The following is a 23,800-nucleotide window of genomic DNA, read 5'->3' on the forward strand; positions in this document are numbered from 1 at the left end:
TTCAGATGAGGAGGAACAATAAGGGGCAAAAAAAAGAACGGTTGATGATAACGACGCGGAGAAGAGAATAATAACTGCACAGGTGGAAATGAGTCTGTTCTTAGTAGCGCATAATCTACTTTCGAGAAGAGCTTCTCGGGAAAGCCGCGCCTTTCCACGAAACCAAGGTACGTCGAATAGAAAGACTCGGAAGGACCCTGTCACTATACACAGCTGAGTAAGCCGCATAATAGAGAGAAGCCGCACATATATAGTGGGAAACGGATTGTGGTGCCTCTGTAGTCCCTGGTGGCGGAGCGCCGAACTGCGAAAGTTCAGAGCAAAATCGATGGAGCGCAGCGCCAGCGCGGCTCGCATAAGGGAGGCCGTGCTTTCGCTTCGCGAGGAGCGCTTTGCATGCGCGGAGGAAACGTCTCTGCATGGCCGCTCTGGTTCAGCCACGGATCAAATTGGCTTAATCAAGATAGATGGCGAAACGCAACTCCAACGTTGTGCCAGCAGTAAACTGCTAACTCATTAGCGGAATCTAGAGTGAGAGGAAGAAAGATGATTAAAGGAGAAGGAGAGAAAGGAAAAGTCTAGAGGATAACCATATGCGCGTACGGTTTGCTACCCTAAGCAGGGCAAAGGAGCCAAGTGATTGGAAGGGGAAACAAAGGAGATAGATTCGTAGTTATCTTCTGCTCCGCGTGTTACAAGAAAAAAAGAAGCGAAATGAAGGGACGACACAAATAAAGCAACGAAAGCCTGAACTACAAGCTGCACTAATTGTGTCAGAAGCATGCGGCGACATCAACGAGCATCTCAAGTTGCCAACTCATCGCCACATATAAGCATGATTTTGCCATAAAGTAAAAAAAAAAGGTTGGCAGTTCGCGCTATCGCATTTTATTTCGGTGTCGTCCTTTCCTTTCGTGCTTTTCCTGTCTAACACGCAGTGCAAGAAAACCACAGTCGAGCACATCTACAACGAAATGACCTGTATAACGAAGGAGTAATTATGTCGCTTTTCTTTTATCAGCTACTGTGTGGTGCGTGCCCTTTACAACGAATTGACCTATGTAACAAATGATCGCGGAGGTCCCAAGCACTTCTTTATAAACAAAGTTAACTAGTGCACTAGGCAGGCGCACTAGTTAGACCTAGTTTCTTGCACTGACGGAGGGAGGGAGAAAACTGGAAGTGCTTTCTTACGCAGGTGCACATAGAGACTACATACGTCTGTTGAGTTTGATGTCAGCGTTACGCGCAATCAGAATGCCTACGGTCGGCACAGCCGAAATTACAAGATAAGGTGTGTCTGGCTTTGCTAAGAGTGGGAAGAGATAAAACCAAAAGGATCCAAATTTTTTCTTGCAGTGTGGCTAGTCAAAACACCGCTGCAGCAAAAAGTGATGCTCCGCATTTTAAATTGGTGCTTAAGACAGGCGTTCTTCAGCCGAAGAACCACAACCAACATCTGCATCATTCATATTGCATCATTCTTTCTTAATGCGTTTTAGTGATCATGGTACACGTCAATAATCAGTGCCATAATTTTATTACGTATAGCTTTTACGCAATATACACCAGTTCCTTTAGGCCCCTTTACAGCCACGTCACATTAAATTCACACAACCCATCAGACCACAACGAACACATTAACACTAGCATGGCGCTCTTTGTCCATACCTGGCTCTTGCGCAATTAAACCTCAAACGTCAATCAATCAATCAATCAATCAATCAATCAATCAATCAATCAATCAATCAATCAATCAATCAATCAATCAATCAATCAATCAATCAATCAATCAATCAATCAATCAATCAATCAACATCTGACAGTGAAACTGTCTATGCAACTAGATGCGGTTGGTGATGCCAGCCCCAACCTGGATGAAGATTTGTTGAGGCTGGCCGTCATAAAATAATAATAATAATAATAATAATAATAATAATAATAATAATAATAATAATAATAATAATACTTCATCATCACAATGATGAAGGAATGTAGGTAAAAGCTGCTCTTCTTAGAGGCAGCTTGACAAAGGCCTTTGTACAAAACAGTCAGCAGCGGTAATTGTAAGAACATGCATCATACAGCAAGAACAAATAATATCTTATATTAAACTCACAAAGAACAAGAACAAGTATAAGAGTGAACAGAGAAGCAATGCAATTGAAAAACTATAGCTTATGTGGTTTTAACAGTTCGACTGGTATATACTGCAGAAAATCTATACCAGCTTTCACATATTTATTATTATTAGGTAGTGTAGGCATTTTGTAGGATAACTTATCTTTGTAATAATTTGTATTCGGGGTTATTATTTTCCTCATTTCTTCATATCTTGTATTAAGCGATGTAATGTTTTGCTGTAGGTGTGAAAGGTCATGCAGAAAATGTCGATTATCACTCACTTCAGGCCTAATCGCTACAGTTAACTTATAAGTGTAGAGGTTGTGGACATGTGAAATTCCAGCCTAGTGAAACAATTCACCCGTGTGGGCACCATACCATAAGTTAAAAGGTATTCTGATATGTTTCTTTTGCATCAGGTATAGTTTTTGCAACTTCGTAGAAGTTGTGGAGCACCATACCAAAAAACAATAGATGAGGAATGAATAAAAGAGTGATTTATAGCGCAAAAGCTTCACTTTGAATCGCATCACTTTCTTACAGCTACATGTCATGCCCAAAACGCCGGATTACTGGTTCAGCACACTATCGATATGTCCGTTCCAAAGCAATATGCTTTGGAACGAAGCATGTTGCCCAGAATTTTTATATGCTTGACCAGCTCAATTTCCGTATTACCATATGTAAGTCGCAAGTTATCGTTTACTGGCTTATTTATTGTCAAATTATACCGCCTTTGTTTTACTTCAGTTCATGCTCAAGCTATTAAAATTTGAGCAGTGTTTTAGTTTAGGAAGAATCTGGTTCAATCTTTCTGGAGTGTTACACTGGAGTCTTAATTAGGTAAAGCATAAAAACATTTTCACGCAGAAACTCCTCTGGAAGATGTCTAAGTAGGCGTAAGCGTTGCTCCACTAGCTTATCTCCACATGGCCAGGTGTAATCATCAATGTTATGAAACTTACTATGAAATGAACTTGTTATAAATGTTATGAAACGACAACACTGCAGCGAGACGGACTGGTGTCACATTACTGGTGCTAAACTGGTGTCACAGTCACATTAATGACGCAAATACTGCAACTGTTGACGTAAGGTGCGCTGATGACGCTCCTATCATTATGAGCCGTTATCGCTCTTTAGTGCCCTATGCATATCCGTCGAACCATTATCAACCGCGACCAAACGTACTCCGGCGGCGTCGTATGACACCGTCACGCGGACCACATCTTGAAAGCGATCTGCGACACCGACAAATGGCGCCGACTGCTGAAAGCTTCGCGCGCTGTGTTCTCGCCACTCACTTATGGCTGGAGAGAGATGCACGGACCCGTATCTTGAATGCGATCTGCGAGAGGGGCAGAGTGCGGCGTGTGCTGAGAGTTCCTTGAGCGCTGAGTTGTCGCCGCTTCGTTGGCGTTGAAGTGAGAGGCAGCGTGAAGGTGAATTCGCTCACTGCTGCGAACGCTATCATGAAAGCGATCGTTTTATGAGATGGAGGGACGGACGGACGGACTGGCGGTTTCTCTCGTTGGGTAAGGATACAAATGCTTACGCATTTAAAATGAAATCAAGCAGTAAGTTAGTCACTCATTTCGGTCTCTCAAAAAAGGATTTGCTCATTTCGTACGTTACTCATGTCGTATTTCACGCGCAGATACTTCGACCTTGTCTTCTTTATACTTGGAACCTTGGTTTGCCCGTTCATTTTTGACCAAGAGGCCAGGTCGCATATTCCGGATATAATGTTCCGGATATTCGCGCTAATTGTGCCCGTTTCATTAACTTTACCTACCATGCGACTACTACTCAGTGCTTGTGGGCACAGTCGAAGCGGCCTGCCATAAACCTTAACGTCGCGCGAGCCCTGCTTAGCCCAAGAGAACTCGCCCAATTTCGCAAAGGTGCGCCGTGCGGTGGCTTTGCCTGAGCATAACTATAACTACGGCGGTGCACCCTTTACAGAAGAATAATGTGGGTAATCTTTAACTATATTCGCACAATTACGCCCGCATTATCATTTGTATCTGCTCTGAGACTAATTATTGCTTCTTGTATCATTGAGACCTACATTTTTATAACACTTCCGACTCTCTACGACAGTGCTGAAGCGCGCAAGGGTTCTTTTTCTGTGGCTTTGCCTCAGGACGTCTATATTTAGGGTGGTGCTCTCTTTACAGGGGCACAGTGTAATGTGGTTAATAGTTTAGTATATTGGCCCTAATTACTCCCGTACCGTTAATTTTATCTGCTCTGCGACTAATCATTGTTTCTTGTACTGTAGAGACCTACATTTTTATGAGTCTTGCAACTCGTTACGACGCTGTGTAATCGCGAAAGGGTTGCTTATTACTTTTTGGAAGTGGTTAGAAAAGAGCCAGATTCCAGAGACGCCAAACCAGCGTGAAGTCAGGTAAGAAGATTCTGCCTTCAAAAAAAGTTAAAATATGGCGCTTAACGCCCCGAAGCTGTGAGGGGGTTATACGAAACGGGGTGGTAGAGAGCTCCGGATGAAGACTGACCACCTGGAATTTTTAACTTTGCACTCAATGCACAAGAGTACTTGAATTGCGTGTGCAAATGCACTGCAATTCATGCACTGCTACGCTCAAATGCACTGCTATGCTACGCAGTGCACATGCACTGCGTAGCATAGCAGAATGCATAGCATAGCATAGCATAGCATAGCATAGCATAGCAACGCAGAATGCATAGTCGTGGACATCACGCACACGACTATGCATTCAGTAGCTCAACGCCATATACGCTGAACTACGCGCAGTGGTTTGATTCTCCGAGCAAGGAGTGTTTGCATGCTGGCCGTGCCCCATCAAACAGATTAGCTCTGAAGCCTCTATCGAATTTTCTGTGAGACAGTGAATTGATAAATTTCTTGTGAAGGTAATGCGGGAATTTTTAATTTGCTCTAAGCGCACATTACTTTTTCATCTTGGTGTTGGCCTTGTAGTCACAAAACTTTTTACACCCTCCGTGATCCACGGATTTGCACTGCTACTGTTTTGCCATGAGGTTATAAACGTCCTGGAGTGTTTTGTGTTTTCATTGTTTTATTTGTGTTTTCCCTATGCACGGTTATGAGTAGCCTGCCCTATCTGGGGCCAAAGGTTTCATGTTTTACACTGGGCCTCATTTATCTGCCGTCTCGGATTGTCCCGGACGGCCTGAGACACCATATACGCAAAGCTCGTTGGTTGAAGGCACCTCCTCTGGCAGGCCGGGATTGTCAGGAACAGATAATCGAAGAGGCCCACCTAACAGTGAGATTTAGCGTGTCCGGATATTTCGCTATACGCAATGGCGTTGGCGTAATATCGGGTTACTGGAGAAGTGTGTGGCCAGTGACAACGCTGGTAGCGGCATACTGTGACGCTTAATTTAACCATGGTACCTTACAGATACGGTTGTCGTGTTTCATGAGGGTGGCCATCGAAAAATACACTTAAAGGACAACGTGTTCGCCATTGTGGCACTGCCGAAAACTTCCTCCAGAAGCGAACAACAATATCTCTGTGTAGAGTTGGAACTCTGCGCGCCGAACCCCGCCGCTCACGTCTACGCCTCGTCTAACCGGGTAATCCGGAAACGCAACTGCTTATACCCGAATACCGCGCATCCTAGAACTCTTTAATAAAGAAGAATTGCGAAGGTTGGGGTCGTTTGGTCCTCATCCATCGACTTCCACTCCACGCACTCGCAGCCGTATAGCTCCCCGCCATTCAGTGTTTCCCCGCTCCCCTCGTCGCTCACCTCTCGCCCTTTCCCGCCCCCTCGAGAAGAGAGAAGCTTTCACACGTGCCTCCAAAGCCGGTCCGTCGCATTCGGGCTCCGACGTCTCGGCGCATCGCATCCTCCTCCGCGCGAAAGAAATAGAAAGAGATCCCGACGGAAAACCGCTGTCGCCAGAGTTTACCACTCTTCCTGCATGAATGAATGGAAGGCCGTAGGAGGGAGTCCCCGAAAATCTTTATTTTCCCTTAAGTCGTTCCCGTTTCCGTTTCCGAAATGACGTCTCCGACTCGGACTTTGAGCATGCTTCCAATCGCATCGCACGGACACGCGTCCGGGTACCTCGGCACATCTGAGGGTCTCTCGCCACTGCCCCAAAACTCGCGTCGACGTGCATCCAACTACTCCGGACATGCCGGGTCGTCTACAAAGAGCCGTGCCCGTACGTAGTTCTTCAACATCAACAGTGAGGAGTGAAACAACTGTACAGCCGCACTCTGGCTTGAGCGAGCTCAATACAAACTTGGTTTCTCTTCGGTCCGGCCACCGGAATATATTGGATCGCAAAAGATGGTGACGTCGATATTGAGCTTCACGAGTGCATCTGCCCGTGGGAACGATCGTCTGCTCATCGCCTGCATATCGTGTGCATCGCTCACCGTTCGTGACAGGTTTTGTTCGGTGCAGTGAAAACAAAGAAAGCTCACTCGCTCGCTTGTGGCGACTTCGACAGAGAGAACTTTGCGATGAAAGTGTGAGTTTGAAGTGATGTGTTGTGGGTTCGTAGACGAAGGAGTAACGCTGGTCACCGAGATCTCCAGGAATAATTTCTGCGTGCCTCGTTTGGTGCGAAAGGTGAGTCGACGCCGAATTCTACTCTTCTCCGGCTCTGAAAACCACAACCACTTGTGGCGTCTGCTTACGCGCGCTGATGTTAACGGGCTTGGACCGTACTTACTTCGGCATGAATGGTTCATACGCGAAAATATCGCAGAATGGGCGAGTAGGGCGTATAAGCACATTATATTTCACGTTGTTGTCTTAAATAACTGTTTAGGAGTGGGAGGGTAGGCTACACAAGAGTCGGCTCACCCAGTATACGGTTGAGAAAATGAAGCTATCCTTTTCCCCGTGTATACCGCACGCACATTTCACAGACATAACAGCATCCTACGTCTACAGGTGAAAACGTCAACATAAAAGAAAACTAGAAAACTGAGCAGATGAAGCGTCCTATATGCACCGGCTATAATTATTTAAGGTTCATGCCCACTATGCTATAAAAACCCTATTTTACTAGCACAAACGAATGTCACACTGTTTTAGTTGTTCTTAAAGCAAATACAAAACTCAAGCATAGACTTCGAAAAAATCTAGAAATGGAAGCAAATTAATAAAGTTGATGACCGCAATAAGTTCTCTTAAGGCTACCGAAGGGATATTCTATTTAGCTCACCATGACCATGGACCCAGCATCTTGCTTAAATAGTAAAAAAAAAAAACACACACACATTTATCCGAGTGACTCAATTTATCGCGCACGTTGATTCTCCGCTGATCATATTGCAGACAGTTTGTGAGAAAGTGCTCAACGGAGGCGTCCGGACTGTCATAGCAGCGGCTGTTGGATGTCGTCTTCTTTGTCGTGCAATTAACAAATAGTTCTGGGCATACAACTGATGTCGATAGGTGCTCCACCTAATAGGTTTCCGTTACCTTAGAGTAAATGCTTCTACCGTGCCGAGTGGATGGTGTATGACGTAAAAGTGCGAACACTACGAGATCTGTATTCGAGTGTTTCTTTTTACTTAAGTGCGTGAAGCCGTTTCATCCATTATGCACCACGTAAGATTTTATAACAGAAATTCCGCGCTTACATTTCCTGTCGGCTTCTCCCCGCATCCTGAAATTTCGATGAAGAATGTAGTGGTTGTAAGAGGAAGTATCGGCGACGCGTTATTGATTCGAGCGCACGAATACATACCGCTGAGGGTTTGGTTTGTCTATGATTCCAACCTTCAAAAACGTTTGTAGTTGAGGGTACGCGAGCGCTTTAATGAAGAGCGTACGCTGCGCAACTTTCACGCCACGTCTGCATTCAAGTAGGTCTGTAACAGGACCTGTAAAAAACCGCAATTCAGGCTAAATTATAGATTACAATGGGCATGGCTAAGTTTTCCTTTGCGCAGACGACATTCCAACGAGTTTTCAAGCCTTCTGCTCAGCCACCATCTTGTTTGCAGAGCAACGTAGCCCGCACGGTTTTCAACTTCGACGCTGTTTTCGCGATGATCTCTCAGTCTGCCGGCTTCATCTGAACGGGAACGAGATTTAAGGCGGCCGCTTCGCGCATAGCAGCGTATTTAGTCGTCCATGGCGATTATAGGACTAGAGCCGAGGACAGATTCATCCTTCTATTTTCTGTGCAGTTGTAGGACGAAGGCATTTTGCAGCAATCTCCAATTTCACCAGCCTTGCGTTAGCGAACTTCATCCTTTTTCCGCAAATTTCGCCATGTCGTAACATCAATCAAGTCCACCATCGCGATCAAGGACATTCACCTTTTGTGTGTGTGTGTGGAACAGTTCGGTTACTTTACCAGACAACCACCTTTTAAAGAAGAACCTCAATTACACTTGATATCGAATCGCGAGCATCTCAGTGACGCTAATTATACTTGCAATTGAGCCCAGTTATGTATTGCTAACAAAGGCGTTTTAGAACCTGTTGGCACCTTAGTGTAGATAACGAGGTGCCACGGCATGCGTCACTGTTGGTGCAACCAAGTGTGCATCTCAAACGACACACGTTATAAACAGAGCACTTTATCAGCGCAGCTTGCACTCTGCGGTATTTACGAAATTGAAAAAAAATGATGGGGTTTAACGTGCCAAAACTACTTTCTTATTATGAGGTACGCCGTAGTGGAGGACTCTGGAAATTTCGACCACCTGGGGTTCTTTGACGTGCACCTAAATCTAAGTAAACGGGTGTTCTCGCTATTCGCCCCACTCGAAATGTGGCCGCCGCGGCCGGGATTCGATCCCGCGACCTCGTGGCGAAATTTTCCGTGCTATCTATACGTACATCCATGAATACATTCCAGCGATGCATGTGGTTGTATGAAGTAAGAAAGCCGTCCTTCAGGAGCTTCCTAAACTTTTCCTAAACTAGGAACTTTTCTAAAGCGGTGATTTATATACCCCCATATCTATGGTTTTGACCCAACCTAGGGATTTTCGAAATGCGTTGGCGGCTGACAAATTTATGTGCGCACTCATTGTATTTTTTTGCCATTGTCGTTGATTGGATCACTGTCGCTACGTTGGGATCAACCAATTGGCGCAACGAATATATGATATAGAGGGTGTCCCAGCTAGTTTAGCCTGAATTTAAAGATAGGCCAACGCCAGGCAGCTGGACAGAACCAAGATAATGTTGTTTGCCGTCGCTTGAAGATACTCAGAGTGCCTTTTTCATTTTGTATAATCACATACTTGTAATTAATTAATTATTCAACATCTCAACTAATATATTCAGATGAAAAGTGTCAATGAGAAAATTGCAGAGCGACATGAAAAACTCACGATACAGCTTTCTTATTATCAATACGTGCTACATAATAGTGTTTTCCGAGCGTGAAAAAGCCCGCAAATGCACACAAAATTGCCGCTCAACTGAGCACTCGAGGCATTTTGCGGGCTTTTTTCATGTTCGGAAAAAACACTTTTATCTAGCACGTATTGAGCCACAGAAATCAGTATCTGGGGTTTTTCATGTCACTCTACAATGTCCTTATTAACACTTTTCATCTAATTATATTATTTGAGAACTTGATTATCTAATTAAGACTAATTATTTAAGTAGACGAAATGAAGAAAATAATCTGAGTATCTCCAAGCGACGGCAAACAACATCACATTGATTCTGTTCAGTTATGTGGCATTCGCATATCTTTTAACTCTGGCTAAAATTATCTAGTACAGCCTGTACAAACGATGTATAGTTACAAGAAGCGACCTCGCTGGTAGGGTAGATACTGATACGAGCTATACGGGGTGTTTTTTTTTAAATAAAAGAGTTTTTTAACACAGCGTGTGGCCGATTGCCTAATTGTAGTCCTTCAGCTGGATTACTCGAAGCGGCGGCAGTTACTTGCTCGAGAAATCGACATGCATAGTGATGCAATCAACAAGAATTACCTAATTAACTTCTCAATTAATTACCTTATGGCACATCTCGCAATTTACTAATTGCAGCAGGCGAGCTTGGAAGGCAGTTTTCTCGTATTACTGAATACTTTAAATCCACAGTCCCCCTGCTGACTTTCGCGCCGAAACCTAAGCGCCGCGCTCTGTCATCATGACGTCACGGATTTAACGGTACTTACTCGGAATTGGGCCGTTTTCATCGCTGCAGGAAAAAAAAATACCAGAACTTGCTGCGTCGAGTCTTTGGCAACCTTAGAATACAATGTGGTACTTATTTATGGAAAAATGCAAGAAAATTTGGCAAGGTCCGCGTAATGGCCACCAAAAAATTCACCGACAACGCGGTGACATCACCCGCGGTATGCTATAGCGCCTCGTCTAGTTTGCCAACGCTTCATTTACGGTAACGAGTGACCGCTTTGCCACCGCAGAAATACGTTACGCTAATACAGCTCAGCCTGATTTTCCTCCTCATTCTGTAGTTAACATCGCAAAACAACACAAAAGTGCGGCCAACTGTGGCGTGCGACAGGCCGTCACCTACACTCTGCCAATTCAGTTCCTCGCAGAATGCAGCTGTATTGTTCGCAAAGCTCTAGCTCCGTTGTTTTCCCCACCAATCTGGTGCCCCAATGCAAGAACAATGGATCCTCTATGGAAGGAGATATTGTGCTACCAATTTGCGTTGAAAGAGTAGACAGCTTAGCCTCGTTGAATACAACGTGGCTTTATTAGTGCGCTCCCACCTTCAGGCCTCGTGTTTCAATGAAGCTTCGGGTTTGGACATCGCCGGAGTGCACAGAGAGTTTCGAAATCAGCACCACGGTAAATGAGGACGCCCTGGGCCAAAGAGATGTCGGAACTCAAATAAAAGGAAGCTTCTAGTCAGTTCAGTGTTGATACTGTAGTTTAATGCTTTGATTTGTTAAGGTACATTATGTCCTGATATTGTGAATCCCAGACGTCGTGGCTCCTGTAGGGCGAACTATATATATTAAAGTGCAACTGACGACGGTTGTCTGGTGCCGACTACCGTCAGTTACACTAAGCTCCTCCAAGAGACAGGGTGTCCTGAACAATTTGAAATGTGGTGAACGCGGTTTAAGTCATATATATGGGACGTGAAAGAGGTGCGACGTAATGTTCACACATTTCTCTAGCAATTGCCACTGAATTACCACTCTTTTAGAGTGAGGTGGGAGGTGAGGTGTCAGCACACGTGCCCGGTGTGCCGCCGTCCACACCACCCTTCCCCGAACCCCGGCGACGACACTCCCCCAATATACGAGGGTCGTTGAACTCAATCCGGGACTTTTTTCCTCTGCCGGTTTAAATGGACGCCTAGGCTGGAGGTTTTGTATGCAATAGAAACTGCACCTGTATCCTGTCACTGGTAGACGGCGCTCACTTCCCGTGCCTCTGGATAGACTGTTATTCAATATGGCGGACAACAGTGTGAACGTCTACGTGGAACAGCGTGTTGTGATGAAGTTTTTAGTGAACGAGGGCGTAAAACCAGCTGAAATTTACAGAAGACATCGGGCTCAGTACGGTGATGTGACACTCAGTCGCAGTAAGACATTTAAATTGTGTAAGCATTTCAAAGATGGCCGTATCTCTATTACAGACGATCGCGATCGTGGTGAGTCACAGCCCCCAATAGTCATTCATGAGAACATTCAGCGCGTGGAGCAGCTGATCGTGGACAATCGTCGTATAACCTTTCGTGAAATTGTAAGGGTGTGTAATCTGTCGTTAGGAACAGTGAACACAATATTTCACGATAATTTGTTCTTCCGGAAAACGAGTGCACGCTAGATCCCAAAGCAGCTGTCTGCTTTTGACAGACGGAGAAGAGATGAAGTCTGTAGAGAACTGAAGGAACCCTATGAAAGGGAAGGCCAGGATTTTCTGAATCGCATCATGACATGTGACAAAATATGGTTTCACCATTTGACCCCAGAATCCAAAAGAGCATGGATGCAGTGGAAGCATACGGAATCACCACCTTCCATGAATTTTCGAACAGCTGCGTCATCTGGTAAAGTGACGGGAAGTGTATTCTGGGATAAACAGGAAATCATTCACGTTGATTTTTTACCACATGGTGTCACTATCAACAGTGTGTATTACTGCCGTGTTCTGCCTGATGTGCACAAGAGTTTACGGAAGAAACGTCCGGGATTGATAACAAGGGGTGTGGTCTTTTTGCAAGACAATGCATGACCGCATACTGCTCAACGCACATTCCAAACAATCCAGGAACTAGGCTGACAGATACCACTCCCCCCCACCCCCTACAGTGCTGATTTAGCACCAAGTGATTTCCAATTGTTTGGGCGCCTGAAGGAATTCCTTGGAGGAAAACATTTGAACACTGATGATGTATTGAAGAATGGTGTCCTACAATAGTTCCATCGTAATAATAAGTCTGTCTCTGCCGAAGTATTTCAGGCGTTTGTTAAACGCTGTGATAAGTGTATAAGTGCACCTTAAGGTTATGTGGAAAAATACATCCACGTTCCATACTTTGAAACCTATTCTTTGATTTGTTTTAAAGAAGTCCCGGATTGACTGAGCGGAATGGGCAGTGTGTGTGCGTGTGTGTGTGTGTGTGTGTGTGTGTGTGTGTGTGTGTGTGCGTGTGTGTGTGTGTGTGTGCGTGTGTGTGTGTGTGCGTGTGCGTGTTTGTGCACGCGCACGCGCGCGCGCCTCATGCTGCCCGCCATCACCCGAAACACTAGCAGGACCATCGACTTGGCGTGAACGCATTTCGACACATAGCAGACCAGCGCTGCACGCACCAAGGCTACACAACGCAACTGAGCGACGCTAGACTGTTCCTAGCTGATGAGTTAGAACGCAAGGGGAAAATTGCGGAACCGCTAGTTCCACAATGTTGCACCGGCAGAAGCACAACGTGCACTCTGCGCAGACATCCGAAATGTAGCCAGACAAAAAAAAGAGCGAAACCTGGGGTTAAACGCACCTATGCCAGTGCTCTGCGAGTCCCGACAACACATGCAAATGAAAGAGCCCAGTGAAAACGTTGCAGCAAACAAAGTTGAGAGCCGACAGCCCTGTTTTCCGGCCGCCCAAAACTTGCGCAAGGAAGACGGATGTCTGCAAACACAACCTTTGGTTGCATTCATTTACTTTTCTCTGCTGAAGATGCGCGGCTTGCATGCATTGCGGTGGTTGCGTGCTGTCTGCCAATTAGCCCCGACTTGTGAAAGAGAGAAAATAGTGTCCCATACGAACGACGATTGTTAAGACGTAATGGCTCATGGCAAGTATAAAAGAAATTAAACACACAAGAATATTTGTGCGCAGAAGGCAGCCCTGAAAAAAAAAGCACGAGGGAATCAGACGCCGTGAAGCAGAATAGCAGCGCCTTCTATGCTGTCTTTATAAAGCACTCCGCATAGTAAACCATAGGACCTATGTCAGCCATTGGACACGAGCAAGTGCTCAGGGGATAACCTGTGTCGTGTTTGCACGGGTTTAGCTGGTTGCACTATGGAACTGGTTTGCCCTGGTTTGATAACCGGTTTGCCCTTGCCGGCGGAGCTGATCCCGCAGTGTCTACCTTAATTCGATAATGCAAAGAGCGCTGAGACTTTGCACGCTAATATCGATAAGCAGCTGTGCCTTAACGCACAGCCCAGCGACTGAGTCCCCTCCCTGTTTTCCCTCCACGTGTAGATAATCATGTTGTGTGATTACAACCCTGTTACGCCAGCCTCTTCAATTACGGCTTTGCTATTGGTTTCTTCCACTCAAATATTTTGTACTTCCTGTGCATAGTGTCGTTTGTACTACTATTTAGGTGCACCAATACAAAGGCTCAGTAGCTGGTTCCTGGGTACTCTAATAACCGTTTTATTGATTGACCGATCGATCGATTGGCTGATAATTTGTAATTATTATACGATTACCACAACTCATGACAGCTCAACGGAGATGACAGCGTGGGCGGAAGGTCCCCGAATGGCCGGTTTTCCAGCTCCTATCACTGCTCTAGCAGTAAGGTAAACGAACCTGACGGGAAAAGGACAACATGCATGCCTACATGCGAAGCGACATAACATCATAAGGTACGAAGATTAAGGAACACACATTATAGTATACAAGCACACGTACATGATAATAAAAACGTTCGTACACTGCACGCTTTTCGAGAAACCTTGCAATGCAAGGAATGGAAAATTCCCATAAAAACTACGAGGAGTCCAGCGCATTTACATTCAGTACTGAGCATACGCCAACAGCAGGTGATTCGTTCTCGCGAAAAGCTCCGGGGGGTGGGGGGGAGGGGAGGCAATTGAGGCCCACGGGCGTTGCTTTTCGACGCGTTTATATCGCAGCTATTCGTCTTGTGGTGACGTAAGCGGCAAAGGACTTCACCCTTGTCGCTGCCCTGCACTTTCTGCACAGAAGGTTGCAGTAGATAGGTACTGGTTTATGTATATCACATTCTTCGATGCTTCGATATCACATAAACACGCGCCAGCGTGGTCGGTCTTCGCGGGCAGCTATACGTGCTAGAATGTCGGGGTGTAGTGTTGTTGTATTCCGGTACCGCAATGCCGTCTTTCTCTTACTTTATGATCGTCTCTTCGCGCAATCCATTATTCATGGGAAATGAATAAAACATTATTTACTGGAGGAACTGTGTATCGATGCATTCTAGAGGTGGGGCGCCCGCACGGAAACGTAAATGCATGCAGTTTCTTGTATACGCGCGGGGAGATGTATACACGTAGCTCCCTCATCGAGGAAGTGCGGTGGTGCTTTTAACGCACGCGATCGCCCGCATGACACAGCACTACAGTTAATGTTATGATGACAAGTATTGGAGTGCCGTCGACATGTGCTCATGTACAGAGGGGTCCCAGAAGGTTTCATCAGGGTCTGGAAAAGCAATTTGAATGCATGATGCACTTTAAAAACAGCGCATATATATATATATATATATATATATATATATATATATATATATATATATATATATATATATATATATATATATATATATATATATATATATATATATATATATATATATAATATATATATATATATATATATATATATATATATATATATATATATATATATATATATATATATATATATATATATATATATATATATATATATATATATATGGAAAAGGTTCCTTGACGTCCTATGTGTCCTTTCAAGCGGTTTGCTCCTTCATTTATCGTTTCATAATATCACTGCTGATAGTAATATTAGTATTACTATAACCGTGTCAATGCAGATGAAAGTGGGAACTGGCTCCCACTTCGGGAGGAGGGATTACAAGTTACGCGATCTCAAATATTAAACGTGTACTATTTAATTACGGTACCCCAAGATTTCGAACGCCACAGTGTCATCACATGCCGCGGAACCAGCTCGTGATGACGTCAGTGACGCGTTATGACGTCAGTGACGCGTTTCTTTAGAAGACGTCAGCAAGACACCCTTTGTAAGATGTAGAAATACCCGTAGACTCAACGCGCCGCACGAAGAAACCTTGTATTCCAGGAAACGTTGCCGTCTTTTTTACTGCGCAGCCCTGACGATGTTAAAACGCTTGCAGACGCTTCCGGTGAATGCTCGTAAGGGCACCGAATAGGTCCCCTGGCAGTGAAAGCAAGAGATTGCAAGCGATAAAGTGTAGGGCGCGCCGAGAGAGAAAAAAAAAAGAAGCATGAGCTTTAGGATTCCTAAAGGGCGCGCAGTTTTTTTTTAAACAGAGACGGAAGGCAGGCGTAAAGGAGAAACACTGTACAGAAGGCAAGTGAATGACTGGAGAAATTGAAACTGCTGATACAGGCGCTGTCGACAGGCGTCGCTTAAGGGGACACAAAGGAAATACCGTATACGCCACTGCAAAAGCCGCACGACAGTGGATGAGGGAAAATAACGTAAAAGAAAAAGAGGATTTTTTTAGAATATAAGCGGCATGGCCAACTATGCCAGACACTCTATACTTAGACCCTTTGTTATAACTTATTTGACACCTTCACAACGTCTGTAGAAAGAGCTCCAAGAATTATAAGTTCTCTCTTTCTTTTTTTTCCCTGCCTGTATCCAAGTAACGTCCCATTTAATGAGTTCCGTGCACATTCGCTTACAGCGTTACAGAACTATAAGTTCGCTTGCGTAGCGCACAGAATACATTACACTGCGACTCTCCCTTTCCTAATAACATAATTACGTTCCCACGTCAGCACATTACACACGCAGATAATGGTAGTTGAAATCTTCTGAATTGTAACAACATCTACGGAGAACGACTGCTGGAGTGCATCAACCTGGGACCCTGTTTCCGTTGAAATAAAGGTTGTCAGAAACTTTGAGTTTCCTTGTAGACGCTTTTATCTCTGCTATCGAGTATCAAAATAATTTCTTCTCAATCAATATTCGTATTGTTTTTAATGTACGTTCTAGTGTCAAACCAATATCTCTAGCGTTCTCAGAAATGCACATTTTTTATCAGGCCTTTGGCTGACCTTCAGTGACCTTCTTATATTCGACCATATATTAGAGAGAGGTGCTATTGCTCCATAAATTTTTGTGAGCATGTTCTTTGAGACGTCGTAATTCAATTGAATAATTTGGTGATTGATTGATTGCATGATTGATTGAAGATAAAGAAAAGCAAGAAACTCGTGCGAAAGCAAACGAACGTAACCTAACTATTTTAAAGCACAGACCATGTTGGAAGCTACCGGGTTTTGTACAATAATGGAGAATCGAAGTACGAAGACTTTAGGGCTAACTAGAACGTGTTTCTTCATTTTTTATTTCGCAAATACGTGCAACGTCAGCACGACTTTATTTTGTACGCTTAATGCGAAGCCCATGCAAGTCCTTGAAGCCCGACAAATGGGGGTGCGATGTTACGCTCTCGAGTTATTAACTGCGAAGTGCGTTTTACTTCCTCATTTTCCATTCACGTTTCATTTGTCCGTAGCTGTGCACGTCTAAGTTCTCTTTTCCTTCCCACAAGGCTGCGTACTTCAAGTTCCTAAGACACAAAAACGTAGCAGCGATATCTGGCCTAAAGACAGCGTTGGCAAGGACAAAGGCAAGCGTAGGACGACAACAGAAAGGACAACTTCGACAAGATGACGACCTCCGACAGCGTCACATCGAGGACATGACGACACCGTAGACGTCTCTGGTCAGGGGTCGCCTCCCCAGTGGACAGGAACACAGCTTTATATTCTCGAGAGTCCCTTTTCCAGGGAGACATGGCAGTGGTAAACACGGTGATGATAACTTCGATGATGACAAGAACGACAGACGCCACGATATCGGGTTGAACTAGGGTAAAGAGTTACAGTTGCAAGAAAAGGTAACATTCTCTTATTCGTGCAATAGCCACACCCACCAGCTTTCGCGCGAACGTCGAAAGGAAAACGCGCGGATAATGTGCTAATCTATACGGTGTACACACGAGAAGACGTGAACTGGAAAATAAATTCGGGTGATACAAGCGAATCCAGAAATAAAAGAAGGGACGAACTAATATATAATTCGAAACAAGTGTTCTCCTTTGTGACGCTCAGCCCTCTGCAGGCATCCCTTATTCCGAAAAGGAAACATTGCGAGCTAGGCATCGCCGCAGTCGACACCTCGTGAGAGCGGTGTTTTGTTCTCTTTGCTCCTTTGTCAAGTCTAGCAATTCATTCCGGAAAAGATTGTTAGCGTACGCTTGTTGAAACTCCTCGCGCACGAACGCTAGCTATTTTAGGACCGGGATCGCGGAAGATTCCAAGCTGGAGCGCAGCCATGTGCAATAACGCTGCGTGTGCGAGGTTGGCGGAGCCTCTATTTATTATGCAGATAAGGCTTTCATCGGCCAAATTTCGCTGGGGCAGCTTCAATAAGAAGCTTTTTTTTCTTCGCTTGTTTCATTCTCTCGCAATTTGCACATCCTTACGTGCGCACACGCTTTGATTCAACCTAGAAGTATAGAGCCTCAGTTCGCAATCAAGCGATAGAAACTGAGATAAAGTAATAAGTAAATCTTGCAAAATGTGGTGGGCAGAGGCAGATAAAGTCTCAGATTAGAGTAAGGAAAGGTGGACGCGCACAGACACTGAGGTATTTCACGATCCCGAACGAAAGCTTAGGATTTCGAGCTGAGATTTTTACTGATGAATACTGACGGAAAGCTTTAAAATTTAAATAATTCAAATCTGGGGTCCCACGTGCCAAAACTACGATCGCATTATGAGGCATGCCGTATTGGGGGACTCCGGAAGTTTGGACCATCTGAGGCTTCTTTAACGTGCGCCTAAATATATGTACACGGGTGTTTTCGGCCCCATCTAAACGCGGCCGCTGTGGCCGGGATTCAATCCCATGACCCCGTGCTTGGCAGTCCAAAACCATAGCCCCTAAGCAACCACGGCGGGCTAGAAAATTTTCATGCAATGGCACGACCTCATGGCATATGAAAATAGAAAAGCGTCATGAAATATTCTCGGCGAGGAGGCATGAATGAAAGAAGCGACAGGCCTGAACAATGCTTGCCAAGAAGAAAAGGAGAAATAAGTAGCCGGCCTTAAGGAGTAACATGAACAGCGCATAGACATGCAAATTGTAATAACAGCTTTAACCAGCCGACAAACGTTAAGACGATTAGAGACAGTTGGGGAAGGCTGAAGACTAGTCGTCACCACCATAAAAGCATAGTAACGTCTAGCTTTAAAAAATGGCTTTGACTACGTGGGCTCTTATTTCGAGGTTGACGATATTGTCGCCGTGTCTAAAAGAAAAGCAGGCTCGTTAGACCTCCCGTTAAAAAAAATATATAGGAAAAATAATTTCTTTGCAAAACTCACTAACTAGCTAGAAGCCAAGACGACCGGGGGCCTCAATTTTCTGCAACAAGGCACAAAATCACGCTTGTCTTGTCTGCAGTATACGAGCGGCCCGTAAGATATGAACAGAGTTTCATGCTATCAAGCACAGCTGTCGACCCATGAACATTAAATTGCGCCGTTTTACGTCGCCAAAGAGAAAATTTGGGTTTGAAGGACGCCGCAGCGGGAAGCTCATTTCACGAGAGTTGTTGTATTATACCCGCCATCGAAAGTGGCCGTGTGAGAACTGTATTAAAAAATTCACCGACGAATACGATACTCCATAATGCGAAATTTGAGCGCAGCTCAATATCTAATAATATTTAGCTTGTGAATATTTTGTATTACCATTATATAGGCACACGGTTTATATTAGGAAGAGAACGATGTGAGGAGCGTGGCTGGCGCGGACAACCTGTCTCGTGCGGCAAGTTGCGAACGGAGCCAAGTGCGGCGCGACTGCCTCGCTAATCGGGAGATGGCGAGAGGCAGCGCGTGGGTGAGGCGTGGGCGAGATTCCCAGCAGCTGCCGCAGAGCCCTTCTTGCGCGGCATTACGCTTTTCTTACGTTTTCGCCATGCCCTCAAACTCCGCTTTGCACCTCACGGTTCCGCTGCACTCTCCCAAAGGCCGTTCGTGGGCTTTACGTAACGCTACCGGGTCGGAGCAACCGAGCATTGAATCGAGTTCTACCAATGCGCCTTCGAAAGTCGTTGGTTGACTCGCCCAAATCGCTCGGCAAGGAAGGAAGGAAGGAAGGAAGGAAGGAAGGAAAAAGTGGAGAAGGAAAGGCAGGGAGGTTAACCCGTTTAGCATAACCGGTTTGCTACCCTACACATGCGAGAGGGATGGGGGCGATGAAAGATGGGGAAGGGGAAGAGAGAGAGCACATAGCACAGCACACACACATGGTCCGTTAGAGTCCATCAATCTGGCATGGTACGTGATATCACTGTCGCAGCCGCTTGTCCAACCCCGTCTCTTTCAAAAACCGAAGTAGTCCCTTCGTCGCCTTCACCTGTGATGTCTTCTGTCGGCGGCATGTGAAAATCGTGTCCAGGGACAAAGGTCTAGTGTCAATGTGCACCAGAACGGATGCCAGGGTCTGTCGATGTAAATGCTGTCGGGTCAGGTCGGTTAAGTTTGTCTTCTGACTAAACCCTTTCGTGTGCAGTTCGCGTAAACGCCCCGCAAGGGTCGCATTCATGCAAACGTGGCTTCGGAGCGAGACGTCTTCAGCGCTACACACTGCGAAAGGCTTAGCTTCCTCAAGATTGCCTCGGAGCGATGCCGAAAAGAGCCGCAAAAGAGACCCGCATCAGCGGGTTTTCCGCTGCGGGATCGCGCTCGCGTTCTCGCGTTATCTCGTGAACACTGTACGAGATTAGAGCGCATCGGCCACATCGGCAGCAAGAACAAGGCGTGCGAATGCCGCCAGAGATTTCAGCAGAGAGCACGTACAAAGACGAAATTTTAGTTTCGCAATACCACTCGACAATGTGCTCAAAGGAGTGCGCTATTCCCATCGACAAACGCGGCTCAGAAACCGCAGCAGTTGCTAGGCGGCTCTTTGTAATGTGGAGGATCAAAAGAAAGAGAGTGAGAGACGGTGTGTTTTTGGAGGGGGGAGAGGTTGGAGCAGGCTGAAAATCCACGGGGGAACACGTGCCAAAGGACTGGAGATGAAGAGCATGGTTGCATCAGGAAAAGAAAATAAAGTATAAAAAAAACACTCATGATTACAAAAACAGTAAACCAACGTGAAAAAGAAAGAGAAAGAAAGGAAGAAAGGAACAAAGAAAAGTATTCGATTGAACATTGTTCGAGTCATTTTCTCCAGCGCGAGCTAATTTTTGACATTGCAACCTTGTGCAATAGCCCATTATTTTGTTCCATAGTGGTACGCTGGTACGTTGTTCGTAATAGGAGGGCCTCCGACACGCCCAGAGTCGGAGAGCAAGTTAATTAGCTGGGATCTAACGGAAGCCGCGGTGACGTGATAGCTGTGTAGTGGGATAGCGATCCTAACGGCCACTTCAATGTCTTACGAGTGGGTAGTGCTTCCATAATACCGCATCGTACGCGAAATACACATAAGCAATTTACTGGACGGATAACCGTGCGAATATTAAAGTTTGACGTTTTGTCATGCTATTGTTCTTGCTTTTTTTTTCTTTCGTGTAGCTGTCAGGTTGACTGAAGTGTTTGGTTATCGATAATTACATGCGATAAGTCAGCGTTGACTGTCGGGTCCAATTATTAAATGAATAAAACCAGTTGGGTCAGTAAATCAATGGATGAATCACATTACCCCACGAGGTGGCTCAGCGGCTGCAGCTCATTTCCTGCCGACCACGAGGTCCACGGTTTGCAACCTGACAGCGGCGACCGCATTCCACTGGGAGTGGAATGCAAAATACTTTCACCCATACGATTTCAGACGCACGATAGAAAAACCCACGTGGTAAAACCTGACCCGAACCCCTGCAACGCGGCACCTCTAGCAACCGTCAAAACCAATAATAGAACTACGTTACGTCACAGCTTTACTTTTGATACTTCGACATGACAAAAGCAGTACAGAGCATTTACCTGTGAGAGGGTTGCCAGCTAAGCATCCAAATGCTCAGCATCATTACTAGCATTTATTTTACTGCTTTCAATTAAGCAAATTAAGCGTTTTCATGTACAGGAGCGGGAGGCGCTAGAAAGTGAAGCGTACCTACACCTCAGGTATAGGTTAATACTTCAAGAAAATAAAAGAGCGCAACAAAGACGCGGACTAAAAGAACAACGCGAACGACGGATATGCGCTAACTTGCCTGTCCGTCGTACACGTTTTTTTTTTTTTCTTTTAGTCCGCGTCTTTGTGGCGCTGTTTTTTCTTCAAGTATGTTACGCCAACTCGCCCGCATCAAGCTGCTGCTGCTTCAGATAGGTTAATGCACCCCTGTCATAAGAAATAAGGGTTATGAAGGGCTGAAATACAAGGGATGAAGCGAAAAGGAAAATGACGAAAAAAAAAGCGTTGGGCGTAGGCACCAGACTGAAATTCCTTTCAACCCTTCTCCTTCGCGGGCCGTACTGTTTACACGGCCACAAAGGTTGACAAGCGACAGCGCTAAGTCTACAATCCATCAAACATAGCGGAACATTTTGGACCGTGACCATCTCTTCGCGAGCAGCAGCTGGCGACAGTGATTGAAACGTTGGCCGCCATCGACAGCGCAGGAAGCGCTGTCGCGGCCAGCGAACACGTGTAAAAAGAGCCTGAGTGGTCGACAATTGTTTTTTCCTTTTTTTTACCATATAACGTCGTCGCGAACTGGCTAGATACGTCGTGGAGGCTCAGAGGCTGCGGCATTCTTTCTGCTGCGCACACAAGGACCCGGTGTGCTTTCTCAGTGGCTATGGTGTTAGGCTGCTGAGCACGAGGTCGCGGGATAGAGTCCCGGCCACGGCGGCCACATTTCGATGGGGGCGAAACCACCCGTGTACCTAGATTTAGGTGCACGTTAAAGAAGCCAAGGTGATCAAAATTTCCGGAATCCTCCACTACGGCGTGCTTCATAATCAGAAAGTTGTTTTGGCACGTAAAACGCCATAATTTATTATTATTTTTTGCGCACGCAAGGTCAGGGATTCGAGTACCAGCCGCGACTGCCCCATTCCGATCCGGATGTAACGCAAAAAAAAGTGTCCTGTTTCTTACAATTTTCAGCAAGTTAAGAAACCATAAGTAAGCAAAATAATCTAGAGCCCTTCACTACGGTTTCGCTCATGAACCAGTGTTGCTTTGTGGCATTAAAGTCAGTCAGTCAGTCAGTCAGTCAGTCAGTCAGTCAGTCAGTCAGTCAGTCAGTCAGTCAGTCAGTCAATCAATCAATCAATCAATCAATCAATCAATCAATCAATCAATCAATCAATCAATCAATCAATCAATCAATCAATCAATCAATCAATCAATCAATCCTTCGGTTCTCTACAGAGCAGAAGCCAATCGATGGATTGTGGCCCCTGTTTTCACCTTTGCAGTTCATCTATCCCGCAAAATCATAATTGGACATTTTCATATCTAAGCATTGAATTTTTTTCGAAACGAAAAGCTTTGGAGGAGGCCTACAAGGAAACGCAAGTTTTCACGCTACATCATACCGACTATAGCACGATAATTTTATACTAATGGACCGACCCACGCCTTTTCTTACACCCCTTAGACTTTCCTCGGGATCAGCACGTAATACAAACCGCATTGAAGCGCTAGCGGAGACGGAAATCGGATGCTTGTACAAATATCGGCGCAGCAGCGGACCTAATGACGAATGTTCCTATACAAAGAATCCTTGTGCAGAGAGCTTAGAAGCTTAGCCACGAACGCAGCTAGAGTTGGTCCGTACAGCTATTGTCTAAAGGTTCCCGAAATAGCGGAGGCTAAAGAAAAATTCTTCACGCGTACCGCCGTCGAGCACCACGAAATGGAAGACCCGGATTGCCTTCGACAGGGCGCAGTGACTCGACACAGAAGTCCCGCACGCAAAGTGTTCATTGAGAATGAATTTGTATCGGGAAAGCTGCACTTGGTTACCCAATTCAAATGCACACATCAAGATTTGTAATCGCCTACATACAAATCTTGTATTGCATCTCATATACTACGTGGCCTCTCGTATCGCATGCGAGCAATAATGCAATGCCGACTGCCCACTAGTGTGCGTATACGGTGCTTATGAACAAGTACTAATCGATAATGCAGAATATGAACATGAATTGCGAGTCGACTGCGGATAAGTCGCCCAGTGCGATCCAAGCAGATCTCAGGAGGAAAAA

At 45.3% G+C, this 23,800-nt stretch overlaps 1 long non-coding RNA gene across 1 annotated transcript in view; it reads right to left on the reverse strand.

Moving 5' to 3' along the window:
• The window catches only part of LOC139049417 (uncharacterized), a 110,330-nt gene that overhangs the window by 67,597 nt on the left and 18,933 nt on the right, over positions 1-23,800 (reverse strand). The gene's annotated exons all lie outside the window — the stretch shown is intronic.

Source organism: Dermacentor albipictus, chromosome 9, assembly GCF_038994185.2.
Source record: "Dermacentor albipictus isolate Rhodes 1998 colony chromosome 9, USDA_Dalb.pri_finalv2, whole genome shotgun sequence".
Lineage (NCBI taxonomy): Eukaryota > Metazoa > Arthropoda > Arachnida > Ixodida > Ixodidae > Dermacentor > Dermacentor albipictus.